Source organism: Dendrobates tinctorius, unplaced genomic scaffold (genome assembly GCF_039654945.1).
Source record: "Dendrobates tinctorius isolate UK_male_01 unplaced genomic scaffold, ASM3965494v1 ptg000049l, whole genome shotgun sequence".
NCBI classification, from domain to species: Eukaryota; Metazoa; Chordata; class Amphibia; order Anura; family Dendrobatidae; genus Dendrobates; species Dendrobates tinctorius.
The window spans coordinates 25,445,028-25,472,436 of record NW_027361717.1 but is presented as its reverse complement, the minus strand read 5'-3'; the positions used below and the strand labels follow the sequence as shown (position 1 = coordinate 25,472,436).

At 44.9% G+C, this 27,409-nt stretch overlaps 1 protein-coding gene across 9 annotated transcripts in view; it reads left to right on the top strand.

The window, feature by feature from the left end:
• The window catches only part of LOC141091154 (uncharacterized), a 258,846-nt gene that overhangs the window by 92,785 nt on the left and 138,652 nt on the right, over positions 1–27,409 (top strand). For 7 of the 9 annotated variants that reach the window (XR_012232438.1, XR_012232439.1, XR_012232437.1 and 4 more), the window contains one exon: positions 8,815–8,945. The exons of the other annotated variants lie outside the window; for them this stretch is intronic. The gene's annotated coding sequence lies outside the window, so the exon portion shown is untranslated. The remainder of the gene's footprint in view (positions 1–8,814; positions 8,946–27,409) is intronic. 9 annotated transcript variants of the gene reach the window in all.

Sequence of the window (27,409 nt, the reverse complement as noted above, 5' to 3'; positions counted from 1 at the left end):
CGGAGGTAAATCTTCGCTTCAGCTCCTGAAAGGAAGCAACAGCCTCCGGAGACCAATTCAACACATCAGCACCCTTCTTAGTCAGATCAGTCAATGGCTTGGCAACACTAGAAAATTTTGCTATAAATTTCCGATAAAAATTAGCAAAACCCAAAAACTTCTGGAGGGCCTTCAAAGAAGTGGGCTGAACCCAATCATAAATGGCTTGTACCTTGGCCGGGTCCATTTCAATAGTTAATGGAGACAAAATAAATCCCAAAAATGAAATCCTCTGTACTCCAAAAAGGCATTTTGATCCTTTGACATACAGGGAATTCTCCCTCAAGATCCGGAACACAGTCCGAACATGTTCCACATGAGAATCCCAATCCTTGGAGAAGATCAAAATATCATCCAGATAGATAATCAAAAATTTATCCACAAAGTCCCGGAAAATGTCGTTCATGAAGCACTGGAAGACAGAAGGGGCATTAGTGAGCCCAAAAGGCATCACCAGGTACTCAAAATGTCCCTCCGGAGTATTAAACGCCGTCTTCCATTCATCCCCCTGCTTAATGCGGATAAGGTTATACGCCCCCCTGAGGTCAAGCTTGGTAAACCAGCAAGCACCTCTAACTCTGGAGAATAGATCCGAAATCAGGGGTAACGGATACTGATATTTAATAGTAATTTTGTTGAGGGCACGATAATCAATACAAGGCCTTAAAGAACCATCCTTTTTGGCCACAAAAAAAAAACGGCACCTAAGGGTGAAGAGGATGGTCTAATATGACCCTTCTTCAACGCCTCCTTAATATAGGACCGCATAGCCTCGTGCTCGGGTACAGATAAAATGAAGAGCCGACCCTTGGGAAATTTACACCCCGGGCTCAGTTCAATTGCACAGTCATAACTCCTATGAGGAGGCAAGGACGCAGACTCATTCTCACTAAATACATCATAAAAGTCCGCCAAATAGTCAGGAACATCATGCGACTGAGGAGAGGTGGAAAAAACCGGAGCCTCACTACAGGCACACCGACAACCCCAACTCACCACAGACACAGATTTCCAATCCAAGACTGGATTATGAATTTGCAACCAGGGAAACCCCAAAACAACGGCATCATGCAGACCATGTAACACCAAAAATCTGCAATTTTCTTGATGGTCTGGGGCGACCCGCATGACCACCTGGATCCAAAACTGAGGTTTATTTTTCGCCAAAGGAGTAGCATCAATCCCCCTCAAAGGGATAGGCGTCTGCAGAGGTGTCATAGGAAATCCACAACGTTTAGCAAAATCCAAGTCCATTAGGTTTAGCGCTGCTCCCGAATCCACAAAAGCCTTGGCGGAAAATGTGGGCAGGGAGCAGATCAGAGTAATTGCCAGAAGAAACTTAGGTTGAACACCACCAACAGAAAACGTGTGTGCAAAGCGTTTCTCTCGTTTAGGACAAACAGAAATAATATGCGAGGCATCTCCACAGAAAAAACACAGCTTATTACGCCTTCTGAACTCCTGACGTTGCGCCTTAGACAAAACTCTATCACATTGCATAGGTTCAGACATCTGTTCTACCGGTGTCAACACCTCTCGTGCAATCCTGCGTTCACGTAAACGCCGATCAACCTGAATGGCTAATGACATAGAATCGTCCAGACCAGAGGGAACAGGAAATCCCACCATAGTATCTTTTACGGCTTCTGACAAACCCTTCCAAAAGAGAGCAGCCAAGGCATTATCATTCCAGGTAGTAAGGACCGCCCACTTTTGGAACTTTTGACAGTACAACTCTGCAGAATCTCGACCCTGGTTCAATGCCAACAGGGTCTTTTCAGCCTGATCAATAGTATTAGGTTCGTCATACAACAACCCCAAGGCTTGAAAGAATGCGTTCACATTAGTCAGAATAGGATCATCTGGTTTCAAAGAAAACGCCCAACCCTGGGGATCGTCACGCAGCAAAGAGATGACAATTTTAACCTGCTGCGCGGAGCTCCCTGACGAGTTAGGCTTCAAGGCAAAAAATAATTTACAATTATTTTTGAAACTCAAAAATTTAGATCGATCCCCAAAAAATACATCAGGTGTAGGGATCTTTGGTTCAACAGCATGCAAACGAGCAAGGTAGGCGGAAATTCCACGATCAGACAATTGCTTTATCTCCATTGAGAGAAAAAAAAAAAATCCCCCTACGGCCTCAGAGATATAGAGGAAAGAATATACACACTCTTTTTTTTTTTTTTTTTTTTTGTTAAACACAATTCTTTCCTGCTATTGAGTACCCTAGGATCTGCGGTATAGCGGGTGATTCTGTTAGGATTGAGTCACCGTAGGAGGCAAAAACAGAAATGCTACCTAAGTCCAGAAAACCAGAGAGGTTGACAGCTATCGGATTGCAGACCCCTGAACCTATTAACACAACTAGCAGTAGTCGTGGGGGGGTTCCTACGATGCCCTAGACCCCTCAATCACAGCCGGAGAATTAAATAGCCTAAAGACAGAAAGGGAAATCTAAACTGCCCCAGAGCAGACCCCAAAGCAAAAGGCAGCCCCCCACATATAATGACGGTGAAGCAAGAAGAAAGAACACAACACAGACAGAAAGATAGACTGAGCAAAGACGGGGCCCAAGCTAACTAGATAGGAAAGGACAGGAAGGCTGCTGTCTGCAATCCGTGAAAAACCCTATGAAAATAAGAGCCAACAGACTGACAGTGAAAAAGTCCCTGAAGACGCTAGGCTTCAAAAAGACTGTCAGTACTCAGGAATATTCTGAAGACAGAGCAACAGGCAAAAGAAGAATCAGCTCACCCCAGCAGGGAATGGCAGAATCCAGAAAAGCAAGGCAAACAAAAACAAAACACAAATGCAAAAAGGCAAAGCAGAAAACTTAGCTTTAGAGGAGCAGGAATCAGACTGGTTTCCTAAAAGTCCACAGAGAAATCACCCACAGGGCAGAAGGGCGTCGGCAGCCTTATATCCAGTCCGTGACTCCACTCAGCCAGTCATCATCATTAGACTCAGGTGCCTGATAATCAGGCTCATTACCTTCCTTTACCAGAATAGGGAGTTCACCAGACCACAGTGACTAAGGGGAAAATGAACTCACAACAACGTTCGTCCTGGTCATAGCGATCGTTGTCTCTCCCTCGGCGTGGCGGGATCCTCTTCTTCTGTAACCACGGGACATCCTCTGGACTGAAGGCCAGCTGGATCTTCTCCTTTGATAACACCTGCAGGGACTGCACAGTTTTGGCAAGTGCAGTCATATTTTTGGTCAGCTCTTGGACCTGAAGGCGCAGTTCTGTAGATGGATCATTATCCAGAGTCTGTGCATCAGCCTCCACAGGGCTGGGAGGGCAAGATGCTGCTGCTTTGTGGTTTGTGATTGCTGGGCGCCTAGGGGGCGCTGGGCGGCTGACATTTGGTTCATGCAGCACCTGAATAGCCCTGTCTTTGAAGTCTGCAAAGTCTAGGTCAGGGTTTTGTAGGGCTATCATGCGCAGCTGTGTTCGGTGGGTACTGTATAGGAGTCCCTCAATAAATTGCTCCTTTAACAGTCTGTCTCCATCTTTCACACTGTCTGGGTCAATCTGCTTTATGGCTCCTTCCCTCTGTGCTGCACCAGTTAGCTGCCCAATAAGGATGTTCACTTTCTGCCTTTCAGACAGAGGATACACCTCAAACAGACTGCACATTCTCTCGTTATCTTCACTCTGGGTATGTGACTCCTATCAATCTGACATTAATGACCTTTCTTAAAGATTGGCCATCAATATAAAAGTGCTGGACATCCCCTTTCCCCCTTTAACTGTTATCGCTACCGCTATACCAACTGATAGAAAGTCAGTAAATCCCTCACTTACCATTATCTGCTCCTAATGTTACGTAGCATCATTCTATATAGTAAAGTCACAACCAGATATAGAGATGGTAAATATTATTTATTTTAGGAATATTCTGTAATAAATGTAATATATGACGATATCATAGTCTGGGGCTGCAGCTGTTATCAGCATCACTGCACATGATGGAGTCAGCGACTCTATGAAGAGATGAGGAATCTGTGGATCATTATGGAAATGATCTGTAACTTCTGCAGATTTCTGTAAAGAGAAGACACCAAGTTATTACATCCCATCAGTAGATTCCTAATAAAAAGTAACTAAATCTGAGCTGGAGACTAAAAGAAAGAAAGTCTAATATCTACTTACATGAAGTGAAAGTCGTTCTGATCTAATTCCTCAATGTTCTCCAGACTTGGATCTTCCGTCTACAAAATGGAGAAAAAAAACAATTAATTCTATGTTACATGTAATATACATATCATGGGGCGGAGGGAGAAGAAGTAATGGTAGATAACTTACCATCTGGTGATTAGATAGTTTCTCTGATCATAGCCCTTAACGCTTGATGAGATGTTGACCAAAGCTGATGGTAAACTAACGAAAGACCAGAAATAAAGGAAAATTAAGTGATTTTTTTTTTTTTTTTTTACAGCCTTCAAATGAATGTAGTGTTAATGTATGTACTGCTCCCTTACCTGGGCTGGAATTCAGTATGGTCTCTTCCACTGTCTGCACCATGAACATGGTGCTTCACTGGAAGCAGTGGTTACGGCACAGGGGGCAGTGGGGGCTGGAGGAGAGCCATCTAGAAATACAGCTCTGATGGAAGCTGTGGTCACATGGAAGGACTGTGACCTGCTCTCCGATCTCATATTCGGTCATACAGATGGTGCATGACTCTGCCTCCTGTGGTGATATATCCCTTGTTGGGAGGTTTGCAATTTGCAGTGCTCTCCTGCCATTCCGAGCCTGCTGTCTCCCTGGCATAGGTTGATTTTGTGCAGGTGGCTCCACCTGTGGCAGTGGTGGTGTCATCCTAATCCATCCCTGCAGCTGACGCTCCATGTTAAATAGACGTTCCTGCAGCTCATGCAGGATGTTAAATAGACGATCAAAATGGCTACGGCCTACAGGATATCTGCTTGTAGCTGGAACCTCCCTGGGTCTGCGGCTGGGTGGGACGGGATTTTGCCGCCGGAATTCAAATTCAGGGCTGGCTGTAGATCCACTTGCTTGATGGCCATCATCCCTGCTGCTCTCTCCTGATGTTCTGGAGGGCTCCGCAGGGGCTGGTCTTAGGGGAGAGCGACTTCTTTCTCTTCTCTCTTCTTCTCCCCTACGCCTTGGAGGATCTCGGGCCCGTCTCCCTGTCCTCTCAGTGACAGCATTGCTGTCTCTCTGACGTCCATAACTGGTAGAAGGTCTTCCCTGATCTCTTTGATGAGACCTCAACCTGTGGACAATTATGGCCTGACCTATAAACAAATGAGAATTTATCAGAATAATTCCCAGTTTTAGCAAACACTTTTGGGCTATAGTGATGGGTCCATCTGCTGCTGTGGTGTTTAGGGAGAAGGGAATCCTAGAAAGAATTGCCTTTATTTTCGACTTGGTAAACCTAAACTGTGCTGATATGTGGTCCATCATACCCCAGGTAGAATGCCTCCCGAGAAAGCCCCATAGGGTGGGAATATTGTCTGTCTCCCCCAAATATCACTTACCTTGATTTTCTGGTCGGTGCAGCCATGCCTCATTGTCGGCAATCAGCTGACGCAGCTCTCGGGCGCTCATGACTGAATTACCTGAAGCTGGCTGATAGAATATTGGAGGACTAAGCTCTCCGGTGGCACCGGTGTTATTGTGCTCTGATCAAAGATCAAAAAGTAGCAATGGAAGTAATCACCAGATGTGTAACACAAACTAGTTCGCTCTTCCACAACCAACGTGAAGTGTCAGCAAAAGCATCAACTCTACAAATGGCGCTGATGTCACAGTGCTCAGATATTACACACCCTCAGCACATTCCATGATGCCATTATGACATCACAATTGAGCGTGACCCGCTAATCCTGAGCATAGCATTGTGACATCAGAGCAGCCGGCCGCCATGTTTGCAGCCAACTGGTGAATGAGGCAGAGAATGGGGAATAGAAATATCCCATCTGTTTTATTATAATAGAAATGTATATAAATCTGTCTTGGAAAAGATTTCAGAATCCGTTTTTTCCATGTTTGTAAATAGTAGATTTTTTGCTTTGGTCGATATTCTATACAGATTATAGCTGGTATAAGTTATCCTCTGCTGTAAACTATAAGGCTATGATCACACACGATTTATCAGCGTTTTTTAATTCGTTTTTAGCACATTTTCAGCTGCATTTTACAGCACCAGCAAAGTCTGTGAGATTTCAGGATTCTCATGCACACAGCTTGGTTTCTTGGCCTCAGTATTTTATACAATACCTTGGGTTTTGCAGGATGCAGCATGTCACTTTCAGTGTTTTTTCAGCCTTTTTCTGATACGCAGGTATCAGTTTTTGCTACATTTTTTTGTGTCAAAACCCGATGAAGTAAAATCAGATTTTTTTTATCCACTAAACTTTATCAACATTCACAAGAGACAAATATATCATGACAACAATGGAGCAAAAACGCCCCAAACACACAACTAAAACTAAGGAAAACCTGCTTTGCAATGTGTGAACATAGCTTCAGAATGTAATGTTTGTCTTTATCACTTCTTGTTGTGGGTGATACATTATTGCTAAACAATACACATCTCAGCTGCTGCCTATCAGACTGTCAGGGAAATGATTAGGTTATATAAATAAGTGAAAATAAATATTAATAAAAGGTAAAAATACAAATGCCGTCAAAAAGAATTAAAAGGACACCGTAGCTTTAATTTTCTGTGCCACCAGGGCCATCCTACATGACATACACTGATTTTCCCTGGGTGTCATGTGCCCCTATAATAATGTGTCCATATCACTCAGTTACCCCAAATCCAAAAAGTTATTACAACAGTACCTGACTGGTAATTCTTCCTACCTGCAGACCCCTGTGGACACCTCGGGTGGGCTGGTCAGTGAGACACCAGCAAAGTGCAGATTTAACAGTAAGAGTTGGTGAAATTTCCCTCCTAAAGATCTTGACTGATTTATCTTCTTAACCCCTTCTTGACATGGAGATTTCACATTATTTCAGTTTCAGGTTCATTTCCCCTATTTCCAAGAGCCAAAACTTTTATTTTTCTGTCACTATAGCCATGTGAGGGACTTGATTTTTTGCCGGACGACTTGCACTTTTCAATGACACCATTCATTCTATCACATAGTGACCTGGAGAACGGTAACGAAAATTCAAGGGTGTTAATGCAAAAAAACTGCAATTCCACAATTGTTGTTTGTTTGTTTTATTAACCATGTACACTCTATGGTAAAAGTGACCAGGAAATCTGATTCTCCAGGTCAGTACGAGTACGCAGATGTCAAACATCTTCAGTTTTTAATTATTTTATAAATAGTGAAAAAATGCAAAAAAAAATTAGCTTTTGTTGCATTTTCCAGAATGCGTAATGTTTTCTTTTTTCGGACTATGGGGCTGTGTGAGGAATTGTTTTTTGCGCCTTGAGTTGATGTTTTTATTGTACCATTTTGGGGTAGATACGATGTATTAATGTCTCCTTATTGCATTTCATTGCAAAAATGTAATTTAGGCGTTTTTGATTTCTTTTCTCGTTACTCCGTTTACCGACTAATTTACTTTATATTTTGATAGATCGGACCTTTACAAACACAGTGATGCCAAATATGTGTATTTTTTAAATTATTTTATTTTTAATGGGGCATAGGGTTGGTCACTCTCCCCCAACAAAGCACTCCACGGTTCAGCACCACCCTACATCTCCTCCCTTGTCTCAGTCTACCACCCTACCCGTGCCCTCCATTTTTCTAATGACCTCAGATTGACATCCTCAATAATCATAATCTCCCACTCCTGTGTCCAAAACTTCTCACATGATGCACAAATTTTTTGGAATGCATTACCCAGGATAATTTGTGAGGATACCCAATACCCACAGTTTTAAGCATGTCCTTAAACGCTTTTCTTCAGACTGGCTGTGAAGGATGAAGTACAGTTCTCTCCACTCCTGAAATGTGCCCCCACCCTGGCATCCCCCAAGGCCATAAAAAGCCATGCAGTGTTTATCTTTAATTAAAAAGCTAGGAACTGGCCCTTTGAAGCTTTTGACAAAAAGGTGCAAAATCCCCTGCAAGCTACAGGCAAACTGAAGTCTTTTGTCCGACTTGAAACACATGGATATGCTTTGTCATACAACAAATAACAGCAAGGCTATGAGGTATTGAATCTGGAAAATGCAATATCTCTGAGACTAGCCGAGCACATTATCCAAATCGGTGTTCCTTTCCCCATGCACCCATGTTACTTAGCCACTTGTAGCACTCTAGACTACTGAATTATAAAGCTTAGCCACCCGGAATTACATTCGGGAGGCATATTTTGTACTTTATGTGCAGATAAAATCCAGCCAAATCCAGTGGCACTGCTGCTATTCCATTCAGAGCTTCGGGCAGAAAGTTGTGGGTCATTCCGGTTCTGGACTGGAAATCATACTCTCAGAGATGGGAGGAGAGAGCCTGCACAAGCCCAGGGGTGGGCGCAGAGTGTGGGAGGAGAAGCTAAGTGGGCAGCATGGTGGCTCAGTGGTTCGCACTGCAGCGCTGGAGTCCTGGGTTCAATTCCCACGAAGGACAACATCTGCAAGGAGTTTGTATGTTCTCCCTGTGTTAGTGTGGGTTTCTTCTGGGTATTCCAGTTTCCTCCCACATAGACATACTGATAGGGAATTTCGAGTGTGAGCTCCATCGGGGACAGTGATGATAATGTGTCCAACTGTAATGCGCTGCGGAATATTTTAGTGCTAAATAAAAATAAATAATTATTATTATTATTATAGCTCTTCACTTGGAGCTCAGTTTTTCTTCTGGCTGGAGGACCTGTTAGCAGACAGAGCCAGGAAAGCCAGTAACTAAGATTTGGACCTGTGATCCTTCAGCGCCTCCCTGTGGTCACATGCTACATAACACGGTAATTGCAACCTATCTAGACCTTATCCTTTGTACTACACCCCTGACTGCATAATTGTATATTGTTCTGTAAATATATGCTTGTATATTTCTAGTGCACCTTTTAGGCGATTAAATATAAAATTAATCTTAGGCTGCCCTTTCCAGAAATCCCCACGTCCTCACTCTCGGCTGGTTATTTGATACGGTGCCGGTTTGGTTCCTGACCCTATATTAGGGTGGTTTCACATTAGCGTTTCAGGGCGCAGCGACAGCCTGCGCAAGGCCGCCGCTAAGCCCCGCCCTCTGTTGCACCGCCTCCGGTAGCTCCGCCTATCGGCGCATGACGCTGCATGCGTCCTGCGTCCCCTATCTTTATCACTGGGGATGCAGACCGTGCACAGTATGCGTTTGGCAGCGCATGCTTCATTTTGACCCGTGCACCGAGCGCAACCAAATTGCAACAAGTTGCGTTTGGCACTGGTCGGCGCACCGTCAAAAGGACGCATGCGCCGCCAAACGCATACTGCGCAAGGCCTGCGCCCCCAGTGGTAAAGATAGGGGACGCAGGACGCATGCAGCGTCATGCGCCGGTAGGCGGAGCTACCGGAGGAGGCGCGGCAGAGTCCGGGGCTTAGCGGCGGCCTTGCTTTCGGACGGGGCTTATTTCAAATGAGAAACTGGTGGCAGAATACCGTATTGTTTTAGTGAGGAACTCTGGCAGTGACGGCCAGGAGGTTTATATATCCCCAGCCTGGACTGGTGATATATATCACCTCTCACTGGGAGCGCTTCACTTACTAGTACCATATAAGGGAAGCCTTTCCGGCGACTATTTGCCCTCGGTCCAGTTCCCTGACTGACCTGGGGCAAGTGGTGGCACCAGAGAGCCGACCCCTGCTATGTCCTTCTCTCCCCTCCCCCTGAGGAGAGCGAAGTTGACCCCCCTTCCCCTTTGAGATCCCTCATAGATTGGTGGCAGCGCGGTGGGATCAAGATAAGTGTGTGTGGGATCCCTACTCCCAGACACTAAGGACTACCAGCAGTTGCTTGTGTTGTTGGGATCTTAAGATGAGCTCAGTACTAGACAGTCCGAGAGCAAGTACTGTAGAGGTGTGGGTGCTCGGGTTGCCGCTGTATGTGTGATCGAGGGCTGAAAAGACTGGCTGCAAACACTTGAAGCCGGACAAAAGTGATGGCCGTGGAGCTGGCCCGTTATGTGGAGAATAACTGTACTGATTGCAAAGAAGGGGTGAACCAGGGGGGTTCCTTCCGGGCTCCCCAAGCGTCTCGCCGCTATTGCACTACCCTGCAGGAGAACGCCCTCCTACTGCCCTTCTCCCCGGACAGCTCAGTTCGGAGGCACTCTTTCAAGCTGCCCTGGGGAGCGAGGAAGCCTAGGCAGCCCTCCTGAAAGCGGCAAAGCGCCAGGCAGATCGAGAGGAGGCACAAGCAGATCGACAGCATTAGCAGGTGTTGGCTCGGCAGGGTCTCCTTACGGCCCACCCCAGCACCTACGGAACCCAAGACATCCAAGGTCCGAGCCGAGGACTTACCCTTGCTGGAGAAGGACGGAGACCTGGACTCCTTTCTGCGAGCCTTTGAGCGGACCTGCTGACAGCACCATCTTGCCTCGGATCTGTGGGCCAAGTACCTGACCCCCTGTTTGAGGGGTAAGTCTCTGGAAGTTTTGGGGGACTTACCTGCCGGGGCAGAACGGGACTAGGAGAGCATCAAACAGGCTCTGATCCAGTAGTTCAACCTCACCCCATAGTTGTACTGCAGGAATAATAAATAATAATAAATAATAATAAATTTTATTTTTATAGCGCCGACATATTCCGCAGCACTTTACATTTCAGAGGGGATTTGTACTGACAATAGACATTAAAGCATAACAATAATCACATACAGTAGATTATAACAAATACCAAGAGGAAAGAGGGCCCTGCTCGCAAGCTTACAGTCTATGAGGAAAGAGGTAGACACGAAAGGTGGGTGGTAACAGTTGCCCTGATTGTATGGACCAGCCATAATGTTAGGTGTGTGACAGCACGGACACAGAGGGCTAATGGATGCATAAAGCATGTGGGAGAATGGTGCGGGGAACCTGGTTATGGTAAAACTTTTGGCTCTGCCACACAGGGATAGATTAGGTTAATGTGTTGAGGCGGTAGGCCAGTCTGAATAAATGCGTTTTCAGGACACGCTTAAAATTGTGGGGATTGGGGACTAATCGTATTGACCTGGGAAGTGCATTCCAAAGAATTGGCGCGGCACGTGTAAAGTCTTGGAAACGGGAGTGGGAGGTTCTGACTATTGAGGATGCTAACCTCAGGTCATCAGCACAACGGAGGGCGCGGGTAGGGTGGTATACTGAAACAAGGGAGGAGATGTAGGGTGGTGCTGAGCCATGGAGGGCTTTGTGAGTGAGGGTAATGAGTTTATACTGAATTCTGGAGTGGATGGGTAGCCAGTGTAATGACTGGCACAAGGTAGAGGCATCGGTGTAACGATTGGTGAGGAATATGATCCTGGCTGCAGCATTCAAGACAGATTGGAGAGGGGAGAGTTTGGTAAGAGGGAGACCGATTAGAAGACAGTTACAATAGTCGAGACAAGAATGAATAAGAGAAACAGTAAGAGTTTTTGCAGAGTCAAAGGTAAGAAAAGGTCGAATTCTAGAAATGTTTTTGAGGTGCAGATGACAAGAGCGAGCCAGTGATCGAATGTGGGGGGCAAAGGAAAGCTCGGAATCAAGTATGACCCCAAGACAGCGGGCCTGTTGCTGGGGAGTAATAGTGGAACCACACACAGAAATGGCAATGTCGGGTATAGGTACATTAGTAGAGGGAGGAAACACCAGGAGTTCAGTCTTTGACAGGTTCAGTTTCAGATATAGTGAGGACATATTAGACACAGCGTTTAGACAATCGCCGGTGTTTTCTAGAAAGGCTGGCGTGATGTCAGGAGAAGAAGCGTATAATTGGGTGTCATCAGCATAGAGATGGTACTGGAAACCAAATCTACTGATTGTTTGACCAATAGGGGCAGTGTACAAGGAGAAGAGGAGGGGGCCTAGAACTGATCCTTGGGGGACCCCAACAGTAAGGGGAAGATGAGAGGAGGAGTAACTGGCAAAAGATACAGTAAAGGAGCGGTCGGAGAGATAGGAGGAGAACCAGGAGAGAACGGTATCCTTGAGGCCAATGGAATGGAGCATAGTGAGGAGGAGCTGATGATCCACAGTGTCGAATGCTGCAGAGAGATCCAAGAGAATTAGCATGGAGTAGTGACCATTTGATTTAGCTGTTAGCAGATCATTAGAGACTTTAGTGAGGGCAGTTTCAGTGGCGTGTAAAGAGCGGAAACCGGATTGGAGAGGGTCGAGAAGAGAGTTTTCTGAGAGATAGCGGATAAGACGGGAGTGGACCAGGCGTTTAGAGATGAAGGGAAGATTAGAGACAGGTCTGTAGTTAGCGGCACAGTTTTGGTCGAGGGTTGGTTTTTTAAGTAGTGGATGTATGATGGCATGCTTAAATGAGGAGGGAAAAATACCAGAAGAGAGAGAGAGGTTAAATATTTTAGTTAGGTGAGGGGTGACAGCAGGGGAAAGGGACTGGAGGAGCTGTGACGGAAATGGGTCACTGGTGCAAGTAGTTGGGCGAGAAGATGCAAGGAGCCTGCTTACTTTTTCTTCTGTGACTGGTTCAAAATCAGAGAGTGAGTTAGATGCAGTGGGGGAGGGAGGACAGTGCATGGTATGAGGTGATTGGGAGATAATTTCCTGTCGGATCTGGTCAATTTTTTCTTTGAAGTAATTGGCCAGATCGTCAGCTCGGAGCTCCGTGGTTGGGGCCTGTACTCTTGGATTGAGTAGAGAATGAAAAGTGTCAAAGAGACGTTTCGGGTTATTGGACAGTGAGATGATGAGGGTGTTGAAATAGGTTTGTTTGGAGAGGTGAAGGGCAGTGTTGTATGTTCTAAGAATAAACTTAAAATGGATGAAATCTTCGGGTAGATTGGATTTTCTCCACAGACGTTCGGCGCACCTGGAGCACCGCTGCAGGAAACGTGTTTGCACCGTGTGCCAGGGTTGTCGCCGTCTGCGTTGTGGTGTTCTATTTATAGGGGGTGCAAATTCATACAGGGCAGTTTGAAGTGTTTCATTGTAATGCTTCAATGCAGAATCAGGACATGAGAGGGAGGAGATAGGGGCCAATGAAGACTGCAAGTTCTTCATAAGTTTCTGGGTGTTAATGGCCTGTATGTTTCGATAAATCTGGACAGTGGGGGTGACCTGAGCAGCCTGGCAGTTCTTGATAGAGAATGAAAGAAGATTGTGGTCAGAGATTGGGAGAGGGGAGTTTGCAAAATCATCCACTGCACAAAGCCGAGAGAAGACCAAGTCGAGGGAGTTTCCGTCTTCATGCGTTGGAGAATTAGTAAGCTGCGAAAGGCCAAATGAGGAGGTTAGAGATAAAAGGTGAGTAGCAGATGGTGAGAGGGGAAGAGCAATGGGGATGTTGAAATCTCCCATGATGAGGGTAGGGATGTCACAGGAGAGAAAATGTGGAAGCCAAGTGGCAAAATGATCCAGGAACTGATGGGAGGGGCCGGGAGGACGATACACCACCGCCACTCGCATGGAGAAGGGGGTGTAGAGTCTGACGGCATGGACCTCCAAAAGAAGGGAAGACAAGTGAGGGTACTTGAGGGATAACCTGAAAGGTACATTTTGGCGATAGGAGCAGACCAACGCCTCCACCAGCTCTATTGTCTGATCTTGGGGTATGAGAGAAGTGAAGCCCCCCGTATGAAAGAGCAGCAGCAGCGGTAGTGTCTGACTGCTGGATCCAGGTTTCAGTAAGAGCCAGGAGGTTAAGAGAATTAGAAAGGAAAAAGTCATGAATGAAGGCGAGTTTGTTACACACTGAGCGAGAATTCCAAAGTGCACAATTAAGAGAGACAGATGGCATGCAGGGAATATTAATAAGATTAGAGGGGTTTCTGAGTGTAGCAGTCGGGAGGTTTGACTTTCTATAACATGGGGGACCAGGGTTGGGAGCAATGTCTCCTGCGACTAGGAGAAGGAGGATAGAAAGAGTGAGCAGATGGTTCAGTGATTTGTGAGAGCGTCTCTGATGTTGAATGGTGGGACTGACTGGATCTGTGCAGTTTAACAACGTGAAAAGAGCATGAGTGCTATACATAGGAGAGGAAAGAAGTGAGGGGCCAATGTGGATGGAGTGTAGAGAGTTAATGCCAGGGCGGTGGATGTGTGTGAATGCAGCAGCCAGGATTAAAATTACACAAATGCATATGGTATATATTTGTTGTACTCCAAATGTACAGGGAGTAGATGTATATAAATGTCTTACCTGTCTCCTGCACTGTCTAACTGCCATGTTATAACTGCCAGTACTTTGATAAACTGTACTAGGATAAAGTGTGCATAAATGCCCCCTGCATAAATGCTACCCCCAAGCTATGTCTGAATATATAGGAGGATAAGACTTAGACATTTTTTTTTTTTTTTTGGCTCTCTCTCTTCTCGTTAATCAATCACATTAAATTGAGACACCAGGACCCAATAAAATGTTGTGGTCAAATAAACACATGTCCAGCACTACATGGATCATAAAGCACTTTGAAAAGTTTCTTGACCTCACAACATAAGGGGACAAGCAGAGTAAGTTGAAAAAAACTATATACCATATACAGTATAAGCTTGCAGAGTTGAAAACACAGAGATAGCATTCAGGATTAACTGCTTGCTGACATTGAATGGAGACACAGGAGTGGATTCAGAGCAGAGATTGGAAAAGCTGGTTACCATATATAAGCTTGCAGAGTTGAAAACACAGAGATAGCATTCAGAATTAACTGCTTGCTGACATTGAATGGAGACACAGGAGTGGATTCAGAGCAGAGATTGGAAAAGCTGGTTACCTGTATGAAGAGACTAGAGATGCGTGTCACATTCATCCATGTTATAACTGCCAGTACTTTGATAAACTGTACTTGGATAAAGTGTGCATAAATGCCCCCCAGGAAGTTCCGAAGCCTGCATAAAGGCCCTAAGGACACGTGGGCCGACCACATGCGGGCCCTTATGAGAGCTGCAGAGCACTGGACCAAGGGTCTGGAGCTGATCGGCGGGTTTATTGGGTGAGGTACCCCCTTCAATCTGACATTAATGACCTATCTTAAAGATAGGCCATCAATATAAAAGTGCTGGACATCCCCTTTTCCCCTTTAACTGTTATTGCTACCACTATACAAACTGATAGAAAATCATTAAGGCTATGTGCACACGGTGCGTATTCTGCTTTGGAATTTTCCGCACAGATTTCACTAAATCCGCAGGTCAAATGACCTGCATTTTTCCTGCGGATTTAATGCATGTTTTGTGCGGTTTTCCCCCTGCGGATTTCTAGAATGGAGCATATGGAAAACTGCAGCAAAACCGCTCAAAAGAAGTGACATGCTGCATTTTTCATCCCGCAAAAAATCTGCGCAAAAAAACCCTCAGCATGTGCACTGTGGATTTTGTTTTACATAGCCTATAATGCTAGTGTACATCACATGCAGTTCTGCGAATCCACAGGGCCAAATCCGCTGCGTTTCCGCAGCAGAATCCGCACCGTGTGCATATAGCCTAAATCCCTCACTTACCATTATCTGCTCCTAATGTTACGTAGCATCATTCTATGTAGTAAAGTCACAACCAGATGTAGAGATGGTAAATATTATTTATTTTAGGAATATTCTGTAATGAATGTAATATATGACGATATCATAGTCTGGGGCTGCAGCTGTTATCAGCATCACTGCACATGATGGAGTCAGCGACTCTATGAAGAGATGAGGAATCTGTGGATCATTAGGCTGTGTGCACACGCTGCGGATTTTGCTGCGGTTCCGCAGCGGTTTTGGCCGCTGCGGACCCGCAGCAGTTTCTGCTGCGGTGTACAGTACCATGATTCCCTATGGGAATCAAAAACCGCAGTGCAGACGGTGCGGAATTTTCCGCGCGGATTATCTGCGGTTTTCAATCCGCAGAAAGAATTGACATGTCAATTCTTTCTGCGGATTCTCCTGCGGTTTGCCATCTCCTCCATTGAGGAGATGAAAAACCGCAGGGCAAAACCGCAGAGCAATCCGCAGGTAAAACCGCAGGTCTTTTGACCTGCGGTTTCACCTGCGGATTGTACAAAATCCGCGCGGATGAATCCGCACCTTTTCCGCAGCGTGTGCACACAGCCTTATGGAAATGATCTGTAACTTCTGCAGATTTCTGTAAAGAGAAGACACCAAGTTATTACATCCCATCAGTAGATTCCTAATAAAAAGTAACTAAATCTGAGCTGGAGACTAAAAGAAAGAAAGTCTAATATCTACTTACATGAAGTGCAGGTCGTTCTGATCTAATTCCTCAATGTTCTCCAGACTTGGATCTTCCGTCTACAAAAAGGAGAAAATAACAATTAATTCTATGTTACATGTAATATACATATCATGGGGCGGAGGGAGAAGTAATGGTAGATAAATTACCATCTGGTGATTAGATGGTTTCCCTGAATATCCCTTCACGCTTCGTGATATGTTGATCAAACCGGAGGGAAAACTAACGAAAGACCAGAAATGCAGGAAAATTAAAAGTGATTTTTTTTTTTTTTTTACAGCCTTCAAATGATCGTAGTGTTAATGTATGTGCGTCTTCCTTACCTGGGCTGGAATTCAGTATGGTCCCTTCCACTGTCTGCACCATGATCCTGGTGCTTCATTGGAAGCAGTAGGTACGGCACAGGGGGCAGTGGGGGGTGGAGCAGAGCCATCTAGAAATACAGCTCTGATGGAAGCTGTGGTCACATGGAAGGACTGTGACCTGCTCTCCGATCTCATATTATATTCGGTCACACAGATGACACATGACCGTGTCTCCTCCTCTGGGGTTACATCTCTTGCTGGGAGATTTGCAATTCAGCCGTCTCCCTGGCACAGGTATATTTTGTGAATACACCGCACTGCCGTCAGCACTTGGATCAGAGCGTGAAGAGGCATGTATTTCTATTGGGGACTATGCTGCCTATTGGGGACGTATGCTGCCTATTGGGGATATTTACGTTCCTATTTGGGACATTTACCTTACTATTTGGGACATTTACTTTCCTATTGGGGACATTTACCTGCCTATTGGGGACCTATACTGCCTATTGGGGACCTATGCTGCCTATTGGGGACATTTACCTGCCTATTGGGGACATTTACCTGCCTATTGGGGACCTATGCGGCCTGTTGGGGACATTTACCTGCCTATTGGGGACATTTACCTGCCTATTGGGGACATTTACCTGCCTATTGGGGACATTTACCTGCCTATTGGGGACATTTACCTGCCTATTGGTGACCTATACTGCCTATTGGGAACATTTACCTGCCTATTGGGGACAAATGCTGCCTATTGGGAACATTTACCTGGCTATTGGGGACAAATGCTTCCTATTGGGGACATATACTGCCTGTTGAGGACTATGCTGCATATTGGAACTATGCTACCTATTGGGGACTATGCTGCCTGTTGGGTACATTTACCAGCCTATTGGGAACATTTACCTAACTATTGGGGACCTATACTGCCTATTTGGAACATTTACCTGCCTATTGGGTACAAATGCTGCCTATTGGGAACATTTACCTGTCTATTGGTGACATTTACCTGCCTATTGGGGACCTATACTGCCTGTTGGGGACATTTACCTGCCTGTTGGGGTCATTTATCTGCCTATTGGGGACAAATGCTGCCTATTGGGAACATTTAACCTGCCTATTGGGGACCTATGCTGCCTATTGGGGACATTTACCTGCCTATTGGGGACTCTCGCACCACACCAGTCTGAGCCTGAGTTAAAAGTTGAGTTCCACCAATATGGGCACTGGTGAGGCTGAAAGGCTATGGACTGGCAAATCTGCATTGATCGGCACTGATCAGACTGCATTGATGGGCAGTGCAGGCTGTATGTCTCTGTGTGGGCAATTTTATTGCTGGTATATTGTTTTTGTAGTGCTGTGTATATATTGCTATTTTACTAATAGCAATTTGGAATCCCTAGGAAACCATGATATCAAGCAAGAGAAAAATTGCTTCCCTTGTTACGACTAGCAGAGACAAATATGGAGCCGGACATTGACCATCTCATTATTACCCAAAAGCAAGCCCATAGTTCCCATTGAAATACAGATAAGTTTGTTGATTTAACTTTACTTGTTCTTCATTTTAACCCCTTCCCGACCTTTGACGCCACATAGGCGTCATGAAAAGTCGTGCCAATATGACCCATGACGCCTATGTGGCGTCATGAATTAATTGTTCTCCTGCGGGTCGGGTGACCGAGGTCACTGAAAGGTCAGCCGACCCGCACACACAGTGCATTTGATAGTTAACCCCAGGCGGTGTGGCTTAACTCCCACGTGCCTACGATCGCTCTGATTGGCTGTTAAAAGTGAAACTGCCAATAAGAGCGATTGTAATATTTCACCAATACAATTTGGTGAAATATTACAATCCAGCCAAGCCCGATGCTAAAATAGCATCGGGCATGGCTGGAGACACTGAACCGACCCCCCCTCGTCGACTGACAGCGCCAATCGGCCGCCACCACCAACTGACGGCGCCGATCGGCAGTCACTGTCATAATCTGCTCCACCCGCCCTCCGATCACCCCCTCTCACCCTGCACGGTGCCTCCGAAGTCCCTCTGGCCGTCCCGGTGTCCCGCCGTCCCGGATCATGGGAGCCGCCATCTTGGAAAATGGCAGGCGCATGCGCAGTGCGCCCACTCGAATCTGCAGCAGCGCTGCAGATTCATTCATTTATTTTGATCACTATGATAAACTGTCACAGTGATCAAAATAAAAAAAAGTAAATCACAGCCCTCCTTATCACCCCCATAGGTAGGGACAAGTAATAAAATAAATAAAATATTTTTATTTTTCCGTTAGGGTTAGGGCTGGAGTTAGGGTTAGAAATAGGGTTAGGGTTGGAATTAGGATTAGAAATATGGATAGGGTCCGGAATTAGGGCTGGAATTAGGGTTAGGGCTGGAATTAGGGTTGGGATTAGGGTTAGGGTTGTAATTAGGATTGGGATTAGGGTTAGGGGTGGGTTGGGGTTGGGATTACGGTTAGGCTTGTGGTTAGGGTTAGAGTTGGGATTAGGGTTAGGGGTGTGTTGGGGTTAGGGTTATGATTAGGGTTGATATTAGGGTTTGGGGTGTGTTGGGGTTAAGGTCGGAGATAGAATTGAGGGGTTTCCACTGTTTAGGCTCATCACGAGGTCTCCAAACGCGACATGGCGCCACCATTTAATCCAGCCAATTTTGCATTCAAAAAGTTAAATAGTGCTCCCTCCATTTGGAGCCCTGACGTTTCCCCAAACAGTGGTTTAACCCCACATATGGGGTATCAGCGTACTCAGGACAAACTGGACAACAACTTTTGGGGTCCAATTTATCCTGTTACCCTTGTGAAAATAAAAAATAGTGGGCTAAAAATAATTTTTTGAGGATAAAAATATTTTTTATTTTCACGGCTCTGATTTATAAACTTCTGTGAAGCACTTGGGGGTTCAAAGTGCTCACTACACATCTAGATTAGTTACTTGGGTGGTTTAGTTTCCAAAATGGGGTCACTTGTGGGGGGTTTCCACTGTTTAGGTACATCAGGGGGTCTGCAAACGTAACATGACTCCTGCAGACCATTCCATCAGGTCGGCATTTCAAAACGTCACTACTTCCCTTCTGAGCCCCAACGTGTACCAAAACAGTGGTCTCCCCCCCACACATATGGGGTACAAGCCTACTCAGGGCAAACTGGACAACAACTTTTGGGGTCCAACTTATCCTGTTACCATTGTGAAAATAAAAGATAGCGGGCTAAAAAAATCATTTTTTGAGGAAAAAAATTTTTTTGTTTTCTCGGCTCTGCGTTATAAACTTCTGTGAAGCAACTGGGGGTTTAAAGTGCTCACTATGCATATAGATAAGTTAGTTAGGGGGTCTAGTTTCCAAAATGGGGTCATTTGTGGGGGAGCTACAAAGTTTAGGCACACAGTGGCTCTCCAAACACGACATGGTGTCCACTAACGATTGGAGCTAATTTTCCATTCAAAAAGTCAAATGACGCTCCTTCCCTTCTGAGCCCTGACCTGATCCCAAACAGTGGTTCCCCCCCACATATGGGGTACCAGCGTACTCAGGACAAACTGGACAACAACTTTTGGGGTCCAATTTATCCTGTTACCCTTGGGATAATAAAAAATAGCAGGCTAAAAAAATCATTTTTGAGGAAAAAGAATATTTTTTTATTTTCATGGCGCTGCGTTTATAAACTTCTGTGAAGCACTTGGGGTTCAGAGTGCTCACTACACATCTAGATAAGCTCTTTGGGGGTTCTAGTTTCCAAAATGGGTTCACTTGTGGGGGGTTTCTACTGTGTAGGCACATCAGGGGCTCTGCAAACGCACCATGACACCCGCAGAACATTCCATCAAAGTCTGCATTCCAAAAAGGCGCTCCTTCCCTTCTGAGCTCTCCCATGCACTCAAACAGTGGTCCCCCCCACATATGGGGTATCGGTGTACTCAGGACAAATTGCACAATAACTTTTGTGGTCCAATTTCTCCTGTTAGCCTTGTGAAAATAAAAAATAGCGGGCTAAAAAATCATTTTTGAGCAAAAAAAATGATTTTTTATTTTCACTGCTCTGCGTTATAAACTTCTGTGAAGCACTTGGGGGGTCAAAGGACTCACCACACATCTAGATAAGTTCCTTCGGGGGTCTACTTTCCAAAATGGGGTCACTTGTGGGGGAGCTCCAATGTTTAGGCATACAGGGGCTCTCCAAACGCGACATAGTGTCCGCTAACGATTGGAACTAATTTTCCAATCAAAAAGTCAAATGGCCCTCCTTCCCTTCCGGGCTTTGCCGTGCGCCCAAACAGTGGTTTATGACCACATATGAGGTATTGGTGTGCTCAGGAGAAATTGCCCAACAAATTTTAGAATCCATTTTATCCTGTTGCCCATGTAAAAATGACAAAAAGTGAGGCTAAATAAAATTTTTGTGAAAAAAAAAGTACTTTTTTTTTTTTTTTTTTTTTTACGGATCAATTTGTGAAGCACCTGGGGGTTCAAAGTGCTCACTATGCATCTAGATAAGTTCCTTTGAGGGTCTAGTTTCCAAAACAGAGTCACTTGTGGGGGAGCTCCAATGTTTAGGCGCACAGGGGCTCTCCAAACGCGACATGGCAACCGCTAAATATTGAAGCATATTTTCCATTCAAAAAGTCAAATGGCGCTCCTTACCTTCTGAGCCCTGACGTGCGCCCAAACAGTGGTTTATGACCACATATGAGGTATCGGTGTACTCAGGAGAAATTGCCCAACAAAATTTATGATCCATTTTATCCTGTTACCCATGTGAAAATGAAAAAACTGATGCTAAAAGAAAATTTTTGTTGGAAAAATTAAAATGTCCTTTTTTTCCTAACACTTTGCTTTAGTTCCTGTGAAGCACCTGAAGGGTTAATCTTCTTGAATGTAGTTTTGAGTAGCTTGAGGGGTGCAGTTTTTAGAATGGTGTCACTTTTGGGTATTTTCTGCCATATAGACCCCTCAAAGTGACTTCAAATGTGAGTTGGTCCCAAACAAAAAGGGTTTTGTAAATTTTGTTTCAAAAATGAGAAATCGCTGGTCAAATTTTAACCCTTATAACTTCCTAACAAAAAAAATGTTGTTTCCAAAATTGTGCTGATGTAAAGTAGACATGTGGAAAATGTTATTTATTAACTATTTTGTGTCACATAACGCTCTGGTTTAACAGAATAAAAATTCAAAATTTTCGCCAAATTTCCGTTTTTTTCACAAATAAACGCAAAAATTAGCGACCTAAATTTACCACTGACATAAAGCCCAATATGTCATGAAGAAACATTCTCGGAATCGCTAGGATGCGTTGAAGCGTTCCTGAGTGATTACCTCATAAAGGGACACTGGTCAGAATTGCAAAAAATGGCCAGGTCATTAAGGTCAAAATAGGCGAAATCATGAAGGGGTTAAATATTGTATTTGCTCCTGTGTTGTTTTTTTTACTTTAAAATTATTTTCTCCGGAAATTGTACTGTTCTAGTATGTATTTTACTGGAGCTAAGTCCCTTATACCACTATATAGCTAGCTTAATATGCATCATGGGGGTGACAGACTTCCTTTTTAGGTAGTGGTGTTACCATTTTTTGGAATGTAGAAATTTAGAGGGGAGCAATATGGTACCTGGGCCGGTGGAGTCTGGTGGGGGGGAGGCCCAATTAGAACTTATGCTATGGGGCCCCATAATCTCTATGTACACCCCTGCTGCAGGATGCATTGTACCATTCACATATGCCTCTGCTGCAGGACTGACAGGCCATAACTTACACATCACGTCCAATGTCGCCCCTCGGTACATTCAGGCATCCAGTCATGTTTCTCCCAAGCAGCAGTTGGTTGGTGGCGCTCGTCCCCCTTCCCACTCCCACATCCCTCGCTAAACCCAATGGGAAGGCCTCTGCTATTAGCCCCAGACAGCCCTGTGCGCGGCACTTGTGATTGGCTAAGCGTTTTGGGACAAGGAGGTGTGGTCTGTTGGATAAGCCGTGCCATTTTTTACCGATTTAAAAACTTTACTATGGGGGGGCGCCGTTTTGCATTTTGCCTCAGGCAGCAGAGAGGCTAGGTTCACCCCTGGCCCTTACGGTCAGGAGGGTCCTCTCTCGCTGGTAAAGTATAAGCTCTTATGGTCAGCAGGGTTCTCTCTCTTTAATTTCCCCAACATGTATTTTCCAAGCAATTACAAGCTTTCCAGTATTGAGATTCATGCAAATTAATTCACCACATATTAAAAATTGGGGGAAAAATTGTAGAAGTCTCCTCATCTCTAATAGTCAGGCGATGCTGACATCACATTCAGGCACATGTTAAAGTACATGTCCAATACATAAAGGGATGCTTCTGAGAGAACGCAGTGGACTCCGCTCTGGTATTTATCTATACAGTTATGCTGTACTGTTTATGTGCTCAGTATAGTGGTATTCTGTAAGTGTGTACAGTATGGCAATACTATTCATGCATTCAATGTCATTCCAAATTATGTTAGATTTTAATTAGGGAAGAGAAGATAAATGTAGTTCAGTTTTGGTGGTGTGCATGTATGTGGCTGTGGGGGGTGTGGTGCCAAGCAAAATCTTTGACCTATAGGTCCATAGTATGGACTCCGATTTCCCATGGGCCTATCAACATGTCATCAGTGTGCCAACAATGTGTCAGAGTACCATCAATGTGCCATCAGTGTGTTAGTGTGCCATCAGTGTGTCATCAGTGTGTCATCACTACGAGGCTGAAGTTGGTTTCTTTTTCGGCAATTTTTTCTTTTCTCTTTTTTATAGGTTTAACAACAAAAAGTAAGCATCACAATAATAAAGCGCAATGCAGTGAGGGGCCCTGATGTGAATACACTTAAAAACAGCTACAAAAACTATAAACCTGGCACAAAAATAGGCATCAAAGTGGGCACCAAAGAGCGTTGAAGAAAGCGTTGCGACTTTGAGCCACTGATCTCACACTAACAATACACAGATAGTGATGCCCTGCATCAAACCGAGGTCCCTCTAGCCTGCAACAAATGGGTTCTGGGCATCAGAATTGGCATCAAAGTGGACAAACAGCCAATTTTCACAGATTTCATTAAGTAGCTGATGTTTTTAATGGGTTAAATGACTTTGGGCCACTGATCTCACACCAAGAATACACAGATAGTGATGCCCCGTATCAAATCCAGGTCGTTCCAGCCTGGCCCAAATGTGATCTGGGCATCAGAATTGGCATCAAAGTGGGCAAACAGCAGATTTTCACAGATTTGAATAAGTAACTGATGTTTTTAAGGGGTTCAATGACCTTGGGCCACTGATGTGACACCACCATTACACACACAGTTAAGGTACTGTCACACTTAGCGATGTACCAGCGATCCCGACCAGCGATATGACGCGGTCAGGATCGCTGGTACATCGCTAAGTGGTCGCTAGTGAGCTGCCACATCGGCAGATCTCACCAGTGACATCGCTGGAGACGGAGATCGCTACTTACCTGTCACACCAGACGATCCTGCGTCCTCCCGCCCGCCTCCACGAGTCGCTCGTCATCACAGCAGGAAGCTGACGACGAGAAACGGTCCAGGACGTTCTCGCGTGATCAGCGATACCAGCGGGGGGAGCCGGTCGTAGGTAAGTATCAGACACAGCGATATCGCTAGCAATATCGCTATAACGTCACAAGTTATAGCGATATTGCTAGCGATATCGCTTAGTGTGACATGCCCTTAAGGCTCGAGACACACTAGCAATTTTAAAAATCCAATTTTGATGCAGGAGAGTCAGACGGGTGTAATGAAATTGTCATGTGAGTATCATGCTTTTTTAATGCGTTTCCAATCTGATTTTTTACACCTAGCATATGATTTACTGTACATCCCAATGCAGTGCAATTGCTATCAGACTGCAATGCGATTTTACCTTGAGATTTCTCATAGAGAAATGTTCTGAATCATCTACACATATTTTTAAAACAAAAAATTCTTATATATATATTCTGTGTGTATATATATATATCTCAAAACAACACATAGACCAGCTAACCTCCGAGCTCTGGATGGTAAGTACCCGTTTCCTCTGGGTTGCACAGACCAAGACTGGGAACAAGTCCAACAATGTAGAAATCAAGGCAGAAGAGTCCAGCAAGCAGAAACTTCAGGTGGTATGAGATATATATATACACTCACTGGCCACTTTATTAGGTACACCTGTCCAACTGTGTGTTAAGACTTAATTTCTAATCAGCCAATCACATGGCGGCAACTCAGTGCATTTAGGCATGTAGACATGGTCAAGACAATCTCCTGCAGTTCAAACCGAGCATCAGTATGGGGAAGAAAGGTGATTTGAGTGCCTTTGAACGTGGCATGATTGTTGGTGCCAGAAGGGCTGGTCTGAGTATTTCAGAAACTGCTGATCTACTGGGATTTTCACGCACAACCATCTCTAGGGTTTACAGAGAATGGTCCGAAAAAGAAAAAAAATCCAGTGAGCGGCAGTTCTGTGGCCGGAAATGCCTTGTTGATGCCAGAGGTCAGAGGAGAATGGGCAGACTGGTTCGAGCTGATAGAAAGGCAACAGTGACTCAAATTGCCACCCGTTACAACCAAGGTAGGCAGAAGAGCATCTCTGAACGCACAGTGCGTCGAACTTTGAGGCAGATGGGCTACAGCAGCAGAAGACCACACTGGGTACCACTCCTCTCAGCTAAGAACAGGAAACTGAGGCTACAATTTGCACAAGCTCATCGAAATTGGACAGTAGAAGATTGGAAAAACGTTGCCTGGTCTGATGAGTCTCGATTTCTGCTGCGACATTCGGATAGTAGGGTCAGAATTTGGCGTAAACAACATGAAAGCATGGATCCATCCTGCCTTGTATCAACGGTTCAGGCTGGTGGTGTCATGGTGTGGGGAATTTTTTCTTGGCACTCTTTGGGCCCCTTGGTACCAATTGAGCATCGTTGCAACGCCACAGCCTACCTGAGTATTGTTGCTGACCATGTCCATCCCTTTATGACCACAATGTACCCAACATCTGATGGCTACTTTCAGCAGGATAATGCGCCATGTCATAAAGCTCGAATCATCTCAGATTGGTTTCTTGAACATGACAATGAGTTCACTGTACTCAAATGGCCTCCTCAGTCACCAGATCTCAATCCAATAGAGCATCTTTGGGATGTGGTGGAACGGGAGATTCGCATCAGGGATGTGCAGCCGACAATTCTGCGCCAACTGTGTGATGCCATCATGTCAATATGGTCCAAAATCTCTGAGGAATGCTTCCAGCACCTTGTTGAATCTCTGCCACGAAGAATTGAGGCAGTTCTGAAGGCAAAAGGGGGTCCAACCCCTTACTAGCATGGTGTACCTAATAAAGTGGCCAGTGAGTGTGTGTATGTGTGTATATATATATATATATGTATGTATGTATGTGTGTGTATATATATATATATATATATATATATATATATATAGTGGGGAAAAAAAAAGTATTTAGTCAGTCAGCAATAGTGCAAGTTCCACCACTTAAAAAGATGAGAGGCATCTGTAATTTACATCATAGGTAGACCTCAACTATGGGAGACAAACTGAGAAAAAAAAATCCAGAAAATCACATTGTCTGTTTTTTTTTTTCATTTTATTTGCATATTATGGTGGAAAATAAGTATTTGGTCAGAAACAAAATTTCATCTCAATACTTTGTGATATATCCTTTGTTGGCAATGACAGAGGTCAAACGTTTTCTGTAAGTCTTCACAAGGTTGCCACACACTGTTGTTGGTATGTTGGCCCATTCCTCCATGCAGATCTCCTCTAGAGCAGTGATGTTTTTGGCTTTTCGCTTGGCAACATGGACTTTCAACTCCCTCCAAAGGTTTTCTATAGGGTTGAGATCTGGAGACTGGCTAGGCCACTCCAGGACCTTGAAATGCTTCTTACGAAGCCACTCCTTCGTTGCCCTGGCGGTGTGCTTTGGATCATTGTCATGTTGAAAGACCCAGCCACGTTTCATCTTCAATGCCCTTGCTGATGGAAGGAGGTTTGCACTCAAAATCTCACGATACATGGCCCCATTCATTCTTTCATGTACCCGGATCAGTCGTCCTGGCCCCTTTGCAGAGAAACGGCCCCAAAGCATGATGTTTCCACCACCATGCTTTACAGTAGGTATGGTGTTTGATGGATGCAACTCAGTATTCTTTTTCCTCCAAACACGACAAGTTGTGTTTCTACCAAACAGTTCCAGTTTGGTTTCATCAGACCATAGGACATTCTCCCAAAACTCCTCTGGATCATCCAAATGCTCTCTAGCAAACTTCAGACGGGCCCGGACATGTACAGGCTTAAGCAGTGGGACACGTCTGGCACTGCAGGATCTGAGTCCATGGTGGCATAGTGTGTTACTTATGGTAGGCCTTGTTACATTGGTCCCAGCTCTCTGCAGTTCATTCACTAGGTCCCCCCGCGTGGTTCTGGGATTTTTGCTCACTGTTCTTGTGATCATTCTGACCCCACGGGGTGGGATTTTGCGTGGAGCACCAGATCGAGGGAGATTATCAGTGGTCTTGTATGTCTTCCATTTTCTAATTATTGCTCCCACAGTTGATTTCTTCACTCCAAGCTGGTTGGCTATTGCAGATTCAGTCTTCCCAGCCTGGTGCAGGGCTACAATTTTGTTTCTGGTGTCCTTTCACAGCTCTTTGGTCTTCACCATAGTGGAGTTTGGAGTCAGACTGTTTGAGGGTGTGCACAGGTGTCTTTTTATACTGATAACAAGTTTAAACAGGTGCCATT